This window comes from Peromyscus californicus, unplaced genomic scaffold, assembly GCF_007827085.1.
Source record: "Peromyscus californicus insignis strain IS unplaced genomic scaffold, ASM782708v3 Scaffold_18__1_contigs__length_77618521, whole genome shotgun sequence".
NCBI classification, from domain to species: Eukaryota; Metazoa; Chordata; class Mammalia; order Rodentia; family Cricetidae; genus Peromyscus; species Peromyscus californicus.
Window position 1 is genome coordinate 34,243,246 of NW_026294480.1, and position 12,041 is coordinate 34,255,286.

The following is a 12,041-nucleotide window of genomic DNA, read 5'->3' on the forward strand; positions in this document are numbered from 1 at the left end:
TACTGTGTGGAAAGCCTGTACTCAACTCCTTGAGGGCCTTTTTGACAGTTTTCAGTAGAGACTGTTATCATCTGGGGTATTGGGAAAAATCTTCATAAGAACTGGAGACTTGTTAAATAGACAAACATATGACACTTGAATGTTGTTATGGGCATTTAAAACAGTGCGCTTCAGCGGTCTTCTCAACACCTAGTTCCTTAGGAAATCCATTGTGTAAGTTATCTCTTTTTTCCTCAAATGGGAATTTATGTATTTTGTCTTATGGTTGTTTGTTTCAGGTTTTTTATTTTTTGTTTTGTTTTATATTTGTTATTGTTTTTTGAGACAGTCTTGTTCCGTAGCTCAGGCTGACCTTGATCTAGATAGGCTGGCCTGGAATGCAGGGTAATCCTCCTGCCTCGGCCTTCTGAGTGATAAGAATGAGCCACCATTTCCGGCTACATGTATTTGTTTACACTATTGACACCACTTCCTTCAAATGAACCGTTGACTTCACCCTTCATGGAACTGGAAGCTTACCTTCTCTAAGGCATATGTTCACATAGCCATTGTTATGTGACTTGTATTGTCTGATGTACTCACGTGCCACCAAAAAAGTTTAAGAGCTCATCCTTGTTTTTTAAAGAGGACTTTAAATTTTTAATATTTATTTCAAATAAGTCAATGCCAATGTTTAAAACTATACTTTCAACCCCCAATGGCAATAAACCCATTATTTAAATGAACAGATAAAAGTGAATGTAAAAGTCTGTTCATGAGAAAGGAGAGGTCTGACAATCGTTTCCTATAGTTCAGACGTTTGTGTTCCTAAGACTTGAAGATGACTTGTTCTCAGTGTTTAATGTGATTCGAACTAATGCTCTCCTACAGGTAGAACCAAGCAGGAGCCTCTGTTTACTGACAGGCTTAGCTCTTGAGCACCTCCTCCCCCTTTCCCCTAAGACAGAGGTCATTAACACTTAGCAAAGGACTAATTATATCTACTGCCTTAAACGCTGGAAGATAAGTAGTTTTAGTTAAATGTATGATTTTAGTTAATGATCTACCCTTTTTAAGTGGTGAAGTGGATGAAAAGTAAAAAAACAATAAAATCAATATTTATGCTCCAGAGGTAATTCCTGAGAAAAACTCAGTTCAGGATCCTTTCTCCCTTCTTTTCTTCCTTCCTTTCCTCTCTTCTCTTTCTTTTAAAATTAAACTCCAATTAAACTTGGGTCATTTTGTTGTCTTATTAAATGTTTTTAAACTGGTGTTGATTGGGGTATAAGTTCAAGTAACCATCAAGTTTTAAACCTGACTGGATTCAGACAGAAAAAGTCACTGCTACACTTTTAATGAGGTCTTAAAAATATTGGCATTCCAGTTTCCATTGCAACAAAAAGCAAGAACAAAGCAAAAATCCCTCCTAACAGGCACTTCATCTCTAACTCACTCAGAAATCTGGCTCATTAATGACTGTTATAATCTTATGCAACCAAACCAATTTTTGTTTGTTTGTTTTGTTTTGAGACAGGGTCTCACAATGCAGGCTTGGCTGGCCTGGGACTCACAGAGATCTGCCTGCCTCTGCTCCCACCCGAAAGTCTATGCCGCCATGTCTGACTCCATACCAAGTGTAATAGGCTCTGCTAGAGCCACTTCTATGAAAAGGTTCAGATAGATACCGTATAATGGATGACTAATGTGTTCTGAAGGCACTGTCATCTCCTGCAGGTACCAGTTAGCCCACGTCAGGGCCTACACCTGCACTCTTATTCCTTTTTGTATTTATTTTGTTTTTGCTGTTTCCGATCCTTTTTTAAAAAATGTATCTGAGTGTTTTGGTCTGCATATATGTATTGCTTAGATAAAGTTTTATCTTTCTTTATATCATTTATTAACATTTCCACTACCGCTCAAGCTTTCTAGATTTTGCTTATTTGAACTGTGTTTCAATCTTTTGAAAAAGTCCTCAAATTAATGGTCTATACTTTACATAGAATAATTGTGAGAATGTAGACTATTCTTCTCAATTTGGTACTTTGGAGCAATGTCCTTTAACAGTTAATTCTTGTTTGAAATTATTTAAATGCTTAAAATCCAGTATGGAAATGTCACAAAATCTTGAAGATGGAGAGTTAGAATACTTCCATTCAGATGTGTCATTTGACAGGAAAAACAGAAGAAAACCTAAACAACCATCTGCTGTCTCCCGACCAGGTGATTGCTATGATGCTGTCCTCTCTTCTCTCTTTTCCTGAGCTGAGAAGCAGGACACCTTGACCTGCCATCATTCAATGTGTGTGGTGGATGATTATTTGGTCAGGGAGAATCTGTTCCATGAAGATCCCTTTACTTACTCTTAAGTTCTTAGTGCTTCACTTTCAGTAACCCAGCAGATCTACTCTGGTACAACATATACTATCATTAAACTGTGGAAACTCAGTCTGGAGAGATAGATAGCTTAGTGGTAGAGAAATGGCGAGCATGTGAAAGGCTTTTGGTTCGATACTTGACCCCTAACACTTTGTAAAATTCCTCAAACCAAACAAGAAAATGAGTAAGAGCACTTCTTCCTGAAAGGAAGTGGCAGCTGGATCAAGTATATTTTCCAGCTTGAATGTACTGTGTCTTTGCCTCCCAGCTGAAAGTGTGTGTCACCATGTGATTTTTACCACTTAATGCAATAAATTTTAAGTGATAGGGTGATGCTTGTAGATTCCTTACAGTAAGAATCTTTGGTCATGAATTATTAAGAAGAGTTCTTACTGAATGACTAGAATGTCTGAATAATTTTCTACTTTTCAAAAATTTGTTTAGAATGTGTTTTGTGTTCAATTTGTATTCCCATAGAAATGTAGTATCCATTTTAAATGGGTGTGTGATAATGTCTTTATTTGGCTAGATCTTAACTAGCAACTCTCTCTCTTTCTGAATGCATTTGTATCTGGGCAAGTGTGTGTGTGTGTGTGTGTGTGTGTGTGTGTGTGTGTGTGTGTGTGCGCGCGCGTGCATATGCATAGACACATACATGCATGTGCATGCACCCATGAATGTGGAGGCCCAAACAAACTTGGATATCATTCCTTAGGTACTGCCTACTTTCTTTTTGAGGCAGAGTCTCTTCTGGCCAGGTAGGCTAGGCCAGCTGCCTAGTGAGTTCCGGCTATCTACTTTCCACAGCTAGGATTACAAGTGTGTTGATAAATGTAGGTCCTGAGAGGCTGAACTTGGCCCGTCATGTTTATGTAATGAGCAGTTTTCAGACTGAGCCATTTCCCTAGCTCCACCCCCCTTAAAAATGTATTTCCATCCTTTTGTGGAATACTAGAAATTAGTTTTTTTGGGGTTTTTTTTGTCAAATGGAATAATGGACTTTATGCTGTACTACATCCAGTTTTAATGTAAGTTACAAACCAAAGACACTATAGATAACCTCAAAGGAAGACACATTTTTGAAAGATTGTTTTAATAAATTGTGTGGTTTTCATGGTTTTAGAAGTTGAAACAATTATGATGTCAATATAGTGGCAAGATTTCAATCAGACATCCACTGTATTACAAAAGATCCCCAATGTGTCTAATTGTACAGAAATAGTATTAAAAGAGGTTAAAAAGTATTCCTTATTTTTAGGGATGCACATCAAAGTATATTTGAACTAAAATGACAGAATGTCTTATATTTGACTTTAAAAGTAAGGCTAAAAAAGCAAGAAAAATAACATCTTTGGCTTTATAACAATGGTTATGCATAATGGCAATTCATCACACCATTCTCTCTACTGTTGTGTGCAGGTGAATTTTTCACACAAAGAACAAGCTCTAGAGCATTTTAGGTGTAACAACTCATTATTGCAATTGAACAGATTTTTAACTTGATTTTTATACTTTATTTTTCTTTTTCGATCTGTGTGTATGATTTATACATGAGTCTGTATCTATGTGTGCATGGGTTCCTTGTGCACAGACATGTGGAGGTCAGAAGTCAGTATTAAGTATCTTCCTCTATTATTGGCCTCCTTATTTTTCAAGAAAGGATTTGTTACTAAACTCAGAGCTACTCAATTTTGGTTATGGCCAGTAAAATACTGAAATTATATGCTTATGTATTTCTCTACACATATATGTCCACATAATACATACTCCTAATTATGCATATAATATGCATATACATTTCCATAAATATTCTTATGTACAAATATCCCTCTATAGTTGCTAAAACAGTAATGCTGATATAAAGGCATTCCTTAGAAAAGTTATTATAGTGAATTGTTTCACAATTAAGGTACTAATGTCAAAAGATAGCTAAGATCAATCTGATGATTATTGTACTCAGGATCTAAGATTTCAGAATAATCGTGTGTGTTTGTGTGTGTGTGTGTGTGTGTGTGTGTGTGTGTGTGTGTGTATTACAGAAATAAACCTTGTAAAGTAGAATCTCATTATTGTCAACTTTAGAAACTTTGTTAAATTATCTCCTTCATTTTCCTGGAAAAATAAATAAATGAAGTTTTAGGTAGATAATAGCATGCTAATAGACTGACAATTTCAGCTGTCATGAACCAAATTAGTAACTTTTTATGTTCCGGACTAAGGAAGATTATAATGGCAACAGTTGCATTGTTGCACCTCAAATCCCTGTCTTTGCAATTGATGTTCCCTTTAACCACATGTGCGCCACTCCAGCTTACCTGACTTATTTAATAGACATACTAATAGTGGCAGAGGAAATATAAATAGATTATAGTGGTTCCAAACACTTTTGGAGATCTAAGCCTCAGCTCAGAATACTTATACTAAGTATGAACATTGTTTTGTGCACATATGGAAAGATTTTAGGCACTAAATTCTGCTAGGTACCACCCTCACTGAATATCTTTCTATATAGGTTCACTATCTTGAGTTATCTCTTTTAGTAAATTGTATATGAAAGAGAATGAAATCCCAAAGCCTTTAAAAAGAACACATGGGCAGATTATAATAACTATCTCATTGAGTAACTACTATATCTAAAACATTTGCCAGGGATTGAAGTCTGAGTACCTCCCATAAATTCTAATTTTGCTTTATTACAGTAAGTATTTCATGGCCAAAATCAGTCATGAATAAAGGTCGCTAATGGAAAATAATTCTAAAGAATACCTTATTCTCTTTCTTTTTCTGTGCTACAATGGGAATACTTAACTTTGCCATTTTATAGTTGTAACAATTTAGCATACATCATTTAAAAGGTTGCCCCCTTTTCCCTCCCCCCCCTCCCTCCCTTCTTTCCTTTCTATCTTATCACTGTATAACGAACATTAGCCTGGAATTAGCACGTGTAGTCCCAGGAGAGCCTCAACTTCCCCATAGTCCTCTTGCTTAGCATCACAAATTCTGAGATTATAGGTGTAAGTCATCATGTCTGGCAGAAAAGTTACATTTTAAAATCAATTTTATTATATTAAATAACTTTAGGAAACAATGCTTAGGTCCTGTGATATAAGATTCTTCTGAAGAACTGAATGGTCCCATCTATGTACTTTTCTTCTTTAGTGGCAGAAATTAAAAGGATGTGTTTGACACACTATACATATTTAATTAAATGACTGACAGTGTAAAGTACCATCGTTAACTAACAAAAATGAGGTTTATGTATTAGCAACATGATTATCTTCAATTTAAAAATGAAACCTGTGTAGATTCAAAATTTGAACTAGGTCCCCCCCGCCTTTTTTTTATGGTTTTCAGTTAGTGTACCAGCCAATGGGTTTTGTTATTACATTTTCATCCACACTGTACCCTGCTCTGCCTGTCCTCCCATTATCCCCCTGGTCATCTCTTCCTGGGTCCTGCTCATCTCCTCAAATGATTTTCCTTTTCTGTCATATGTATATAAATCTGGATTCTGCATATTGAATTTAATATGAAAACATGATTTTTCAACAGACTCCACAGGCTGCAATACAGATTAAATTTATACTCAGCAAACTCTGTTTACTATTTTACTCTTACAATTAAAAAAATCTCCCAAAAGAATCTACTAAAAATTGTGCACCAGAATCTTTGTGGTACAAGATGCATTACATTATTTTGGCAGCTAATTATTCATATAATGTAAGAAAAAGTAAAACAGGGCATTACACATGAGCTGCTGCTTAAATGTCTTTAGCAGTAAAAAAATTAAAATCTGCCTTTGGTGAGCATATAATTACCATATATGAGAAAATTTTGCTTTGTGAATGTGGTTTCAAATGAAAACATTTGAAAAAATAGGTTAATCTATAGATAAGATATTTGAGAAAAAGCAGGTATGTTCATGTCCTGTCACACATGATAGCCTTTCTCGTAGTTGTAGACACTTAGTTTAATGAATAGTCTTTAGTATATAATCAGCCTTGGGTAGACAGCCACCAACTCTATAATCGGCCTTGGGTAGACAGCCACCACCTGGTCTCCGATTAATGACATGAATTTCTCCAACCATGAATTTTGAATCAAACTCTCCTTTTCCCCCTCTTGTTACCTATATTTTCAGTTCATCATTTACTCCCTTTCATTTTTGAGGTTATAATTTAATTACAACATTCCTTTCTTCTCTCTCCTCCCTCTAAATTCTCTCATATACTCTTCCCCCCCTCCTTCAAATTCACAGCCTCTTTTTTCCCTTAACTGTGATTGCATGCATATATGTGTTTTTGTATTCATATATATTCCTAAATATAGCCTGTTCCATCCATATAATGTAACTTGAATGTACGTTTTCAAGGCTGACCATTTGGCACTGGACAACCAATTGGTGAGCTCTTCTCTGGGGAGGACATGTCTCCTGCTCCCAGCTCTACTCAGTTGCCTGTAGTCCTTGGTGTAAGGTTGAGGCTTCCTGAGTTTTTCCCTGTACAGTTTGGCTCATCAAGGAAACTTCTTTTTGCAACAGAGAGAGACCATTAAAGAAAACCACAGCCAATCAAAATGCGGAGTTGTGGAGCCCAGTCCCTCTGGATACATCTACAAAACACTCCCATACCCAAGGCTCAGGGAACATTATTCACTTTAAGGGAGATATGCACAGTCCCCAGCTCCTTCTCTTATGACTGACATTAATCTACAGTTAATCTGGCACTCATGCAAAGGCTTTTGACTTGAGATTTACTGAGCACGTGATTCTAGGGATTTATTGAGTTCGAGATGATGTTTTGTGGCTACTGTGATGATAAAGCTCCTACCTCTGAAGAACACATCTTTTTATTAATTTTTCTCTTCCTTCCTTCTGGCTGACTCTTGGTCAGTTATTTCAAGAACATAGTCCTATAACCCACTCTCATTCAGAAGCCAAAATGGAGAACAAAATTGTTTGGCTAGGGGTATGTAGTACTCATGGCATGTATTTATAAATAAAAATAAGAATTTACAAAATTTGAAAATTTAGACATAAAAGAGAATCAGAACCTGAAGAACTTTTTGATAATACTATTTCCATTTGGAACTTCTTCAGTAAATTTACATTCTATTGAAAAATTTAAAACGCATTCCATTTTACTTAATTGCTAGTTCTGAAAATGTTATCATATGCTATTTAGTATTTCAGAGACACTAATTTAGTTTGTGAAATCAACTAAATGGGGTTATGAGGGCCATTCCTGGAAAAAATAACAATTCTTACAATTGCTTATGGGTTCTTTTGTTTCCTGTGATGTCATGAGGTGACCTAAGCATTGACTTCAAATATTGAAACATAAATCAGTTCACAAAATCAATTTGGCTATCTTAAATAATTTATCTGAGAGGAAAAGTCAATTTCTCAGTTGCAGAACAAATTGCTTTCTATATATGTACCTACTAGATGCTTCCTTTTAAAATGTTTTACTCTGTGTGTGCAACATATATATATATATATATATATATATATATATGCATATATGTGTGTGTGTGTTAGTGTGTTATGTGTAGTGTGCGTATTTGTATGTGTGCATGTATATACATGTATGTATGTAGGGTGCATGCTAGTGCATGTGTCCACTATTCAGATTCCAAGGTTATAGGTGCATGACCACACTAGACTTTTCACATGAGTTAGTTCCGGGGATTTGAACTCATGCATGTCCAGCAATAACTTTTACTCACTGAACTTTCTCTCCAGCTTTGTTTTGGGATTTGTATGGTCATTTTTAAAGTTTCCCTTTGCCCATATCACATTGCTTTAAATACTATAGTCTTACAATAGATGAATTCAAGTTCTTTACTCCTTAAAAATCTAGATGGTATGCTGGGTGATGGTGGTGCAAGCCTTTAATCCCAGCACTGGGGAGGCAGAGGCAGGTGGATCTCTGTGAGTTTGAGGCCAGCCAGATATATAGTGAGAGTTCTAGGACAGCCAGGGCTACACAGAGAAACCCTGTCTCAAAACAACAACAACAACAACAAAATGTTGATGGTGTGTGTAGTAACGCTGAATTTTCACAACTCCTGAATGATCCCCCATGCACTGAATGAAGACCTCTTCTCATGTAATAAGAAGGAATGACTAGAGTCAAGTCATTTTGGGAGAGTTGTGCCACGCAGAAGTGATAAAACCTCCTAACTGGGGAAGGTGATAGAGCAAGGCTGATAATTTCTCTTCCTCATCATCTCTTAAGAGCTAGTTGGAGTTCTTAAAATCTTACCACCTGGGCCGCCAAGGAGATAGTTCAGTGGTTAAGGGCCCTTGCTGCCAAGCCTGATGGGTTTGATCCTGGGGACCCACAGGGTACAAAGAGAGAATCAATTCCCACACATTGTCCTCTGACCTCTATATGTGTCTCCCAATATATAAGTAAATGTGATAAATAGATGTAACTGCACACAATAATGTTGCTTGTGGGTTGGGGAGGTGGCCAGTGAGCAAAGCTCTTGCTGTGCCAAAGAGGACCTGAGTTTGTATGGTTTTCAACATTTTCTCCCATATCATCAATAGGGCTCTGTTTAAAGCAAACTTTGATAACTAATTAATCACATTATATTCAGTTCACATTACTAAGACTTTTACTAAGTTTATCATAGTCATTTAGGTAAAGGCTACTGGATGGTTTGGCAGGTAAAGGAACTTGTGCAAGCCTGGAAACCATGTAAACGTTCAAGGAGAAAACCAGCTCCACAAGGTTGTCTTCTTACCTTTGTATACACATGTGCTATGGCTTGTTTATGCACACACATCATGCACACATTCACTAACTATAAGCAAAATTAAAATAGAACTTATATAAAGATTCATTTAAGAAATTGTTCATCTGGGAGTTCTGTGGATAGCTATAAGTTTTTGTCTCAGAATATGGAGCATAATGGTAATAATAGATGTTGAGTTCCTCAGCCATAAAAATAATAGAAATGAGACTAAGTCATATGAACAAGACAGACCAGGTTTATTGATTAAGACCTCATTTTGAGTCAGCTGACTTAAGCCAAAGAGAGACAGCACTGACCAGATGTAACTAGGCAGCTTATATTAATTTCTTCAGCAAATGAAAAGTTTTGTAATTGTCCATTAGTCATGCATGGACAGTTTCTAAAGATGCTCTTCTTGTATGCAAACATCATGACCTTGTTCCTGTTGGGCTAAGGGGTCATTAACATGATTCAGAAACTGCTGAGTCACATCTGGCATCATTATCTTACATGGATGTCCTAACCCTATGATAGGATGAGGGACTTTGAGTACTTGAGTGCTTAAGAAAGAGGCCGGGTGGTGGTGGCGCACGCCTTTAATCCCAGCACTCAGGAGGCAGAGCCAGGCGGATCGCTGTGATTTCGAGGCCAGCCTGGGCTACCAAGTGAGTTCCAGGAAAGGCGCAAAGCTACACAGAGAAACCCTGTCTCGAAAAACCAAAAAAAAAAAAAAAAAAGAAAGAACAAAGGTGGTATAGAAAGAAGACAGACAATCATTCCAGTGAGTGGATAGGCCAAGTAGTTAGTTAGCCTTCTGTTACTGTCTTGAACAAATCTTTTTTTTTTCTTTGCTTTTTTCTTTCTTTTTCTTTGTGTATGTGTGTAACAAATCTTTTCTTAAATGTTCAACACGTCCACATGAAAAGCTGAATAGTATGAAACAAAGCTAGAGGCAGCAAACTGAATAGGCATGGTGTAACACACAGGTGACAAGTCTACTAATCCTACTTTAGTCATCTATCAAATAGCTATAGGGTTCAGTTAGTAGACAATGATTTGTGAACAGATGTGAACTGGATGGAGAGTTCTGTGGGGAGAATAGAGAATGGAAGGGAATTATAGGGAGCTTGCAGGAGCAGGCTGCCAGTACGGAGTGTACGTTTGTGAGATTACAAATGGCTGCGCTTGTAATCCCCTCTCTTGGTAGATGGAAGTGGGAGGATTTATGTGTGAGGCCATCTAGAGCTATACATAGAGAGAGCCTGTCTCAAGAAACAAAACAAAAGGCAACATTTGTCAGCAAAAGCAGATGCCAAGTTTCTACAAAGTGACCCAGGAAACTGTTCTAATAATCCATATTCAGAGGTGTTATCAAAACTAGGTGGAAGCTAATAATAGTATATTGCTCTGCTGTGTGACCTCCAAAGTCAGTGATTTTCCAAGTTAATGAAGAGCAAGTAAAGCTAGAAGTCTTCCTAAAGGGTTTTCTTTGGTAACATCCCTCCCTGCCCGTGCTGTCATTTACGTAGCTGTCTTTTTCAAGACAGGAGCTGTCCTGGAACTCGCTTATAGACCAGGCTGGCCTCAGACTCACAGAAATCCACCTACCTCTGACTCCCAAGTGCTGGGATTAAAGACATATGCCACCACTGCCCGGCTTGTGTAACTATCTTAAACCCAAGTGGTTCTAGCTTTGTTTAATCTGAAGCAGCTCCTAGAATGTAAACATTCTAGTTTTGCCTAATGCGGTGTTTTGTGGGTAACAGGCCAAGGACCTAGAGTTTATATGTCTCTGGTCTCCTTCTGGTGGTCCCTACTGGTTTTAATGAAGGCTGGATTACCTATACAGACAGTAATACATTTTCAGACAAGTGGAATCCCTACTTCAAAAGAGGTTTTGTAATGGCCAGGGTGTCAAGAGTTACATCAAACAAATTCTCTTCTAATATTGATACCAAATGTTTCCATTTAAATGTTTTCTTGGCAACCATGCTCATGTACTTCAAGGCAATGTAGTGTTATATTATGACCATATAAAAGATATGTCTTTTTTTTGTAAGATGAGGGAAATGTGACATTAAAAGTAGAAGCTTACATTTTTATTTATAGGAAAGAGTACATGGCAATTGAGGCTCTCAGTATTGGTTCCCTTACAGTGACCCGTGCCTACACACACATGACTTGGGTAGGTATAAGACTTCAGCTAAAAGGAAGTCACTTTTTAACTATCATGTGGGAAAAGAAGCATAGCGGGGTTAATACAGCAGTATCAGCTCTACACAGAAGGAATATTACATTGTCTTGAGTTTCACATGTAAACTGTAGGTGAGTGTGTTGATCCAATTGTGTCTAATTCACCTTGAATCTTTGCCTTCATATCCCTAGAAGATAATTCAAGGAAGTTGTCTCCAGTGTGTTGATGTCATATTAGAATGCCAAATGTTCATGTTTGGAGAAAGTTATTTGTTTCACTTTAGGGCTCTGGATACTCTCATATATTTTTCTCTTTGTTTATGTTACTTCCTGCACATGAATTACTGGCTCCTCCCTTCTACTCCCATATGCATGCATAGAACACACTTTCCTTTAACTCATTCATAATGTACTCACGATGACCATCCCATCTTCTTCCTAAACATATCTTTAACCTAATCTCACCTGTCAGATAACAAGCACGTGTTTCCACTGTCAAGAGTGCACGTGTTAATATTTACATTTGTTAACCACCTTGCATTTGCCTGCTCTGACTAGCTGTCCAGACTTCCCTATAGCAACTCTCCTTACCTGTTTTGTCCATAAGGTAATTTTCTACCATGGTACATTTATTAGATATAATACTGGAAATATAATCATTTTTGAAGTAATATTCAACTTAATCATCTGGCTCCTTGTCTAGAAAGAGTAGTCTGGGATTAAAGGCATGTGCTATCACCACCTGGCTC

General features: G+C 37.1%; 1 protein-coding gene across 4 annotated transcripts in view; it reads left to right on the forward strand.

Annotated features, from left to right (window-relative positions):
- Adamts6 (ADAM metallopeptidase with thrombospondin type 1 motif 6) overlaps positions 1 to 12,041 on the forward strand; it is a 229,766-nt gene that overhangs the window by 71,440 nt on the left and 146,285 nt on the right. The gene's annotated exons all lie outside the window — the stretch shown is intronic.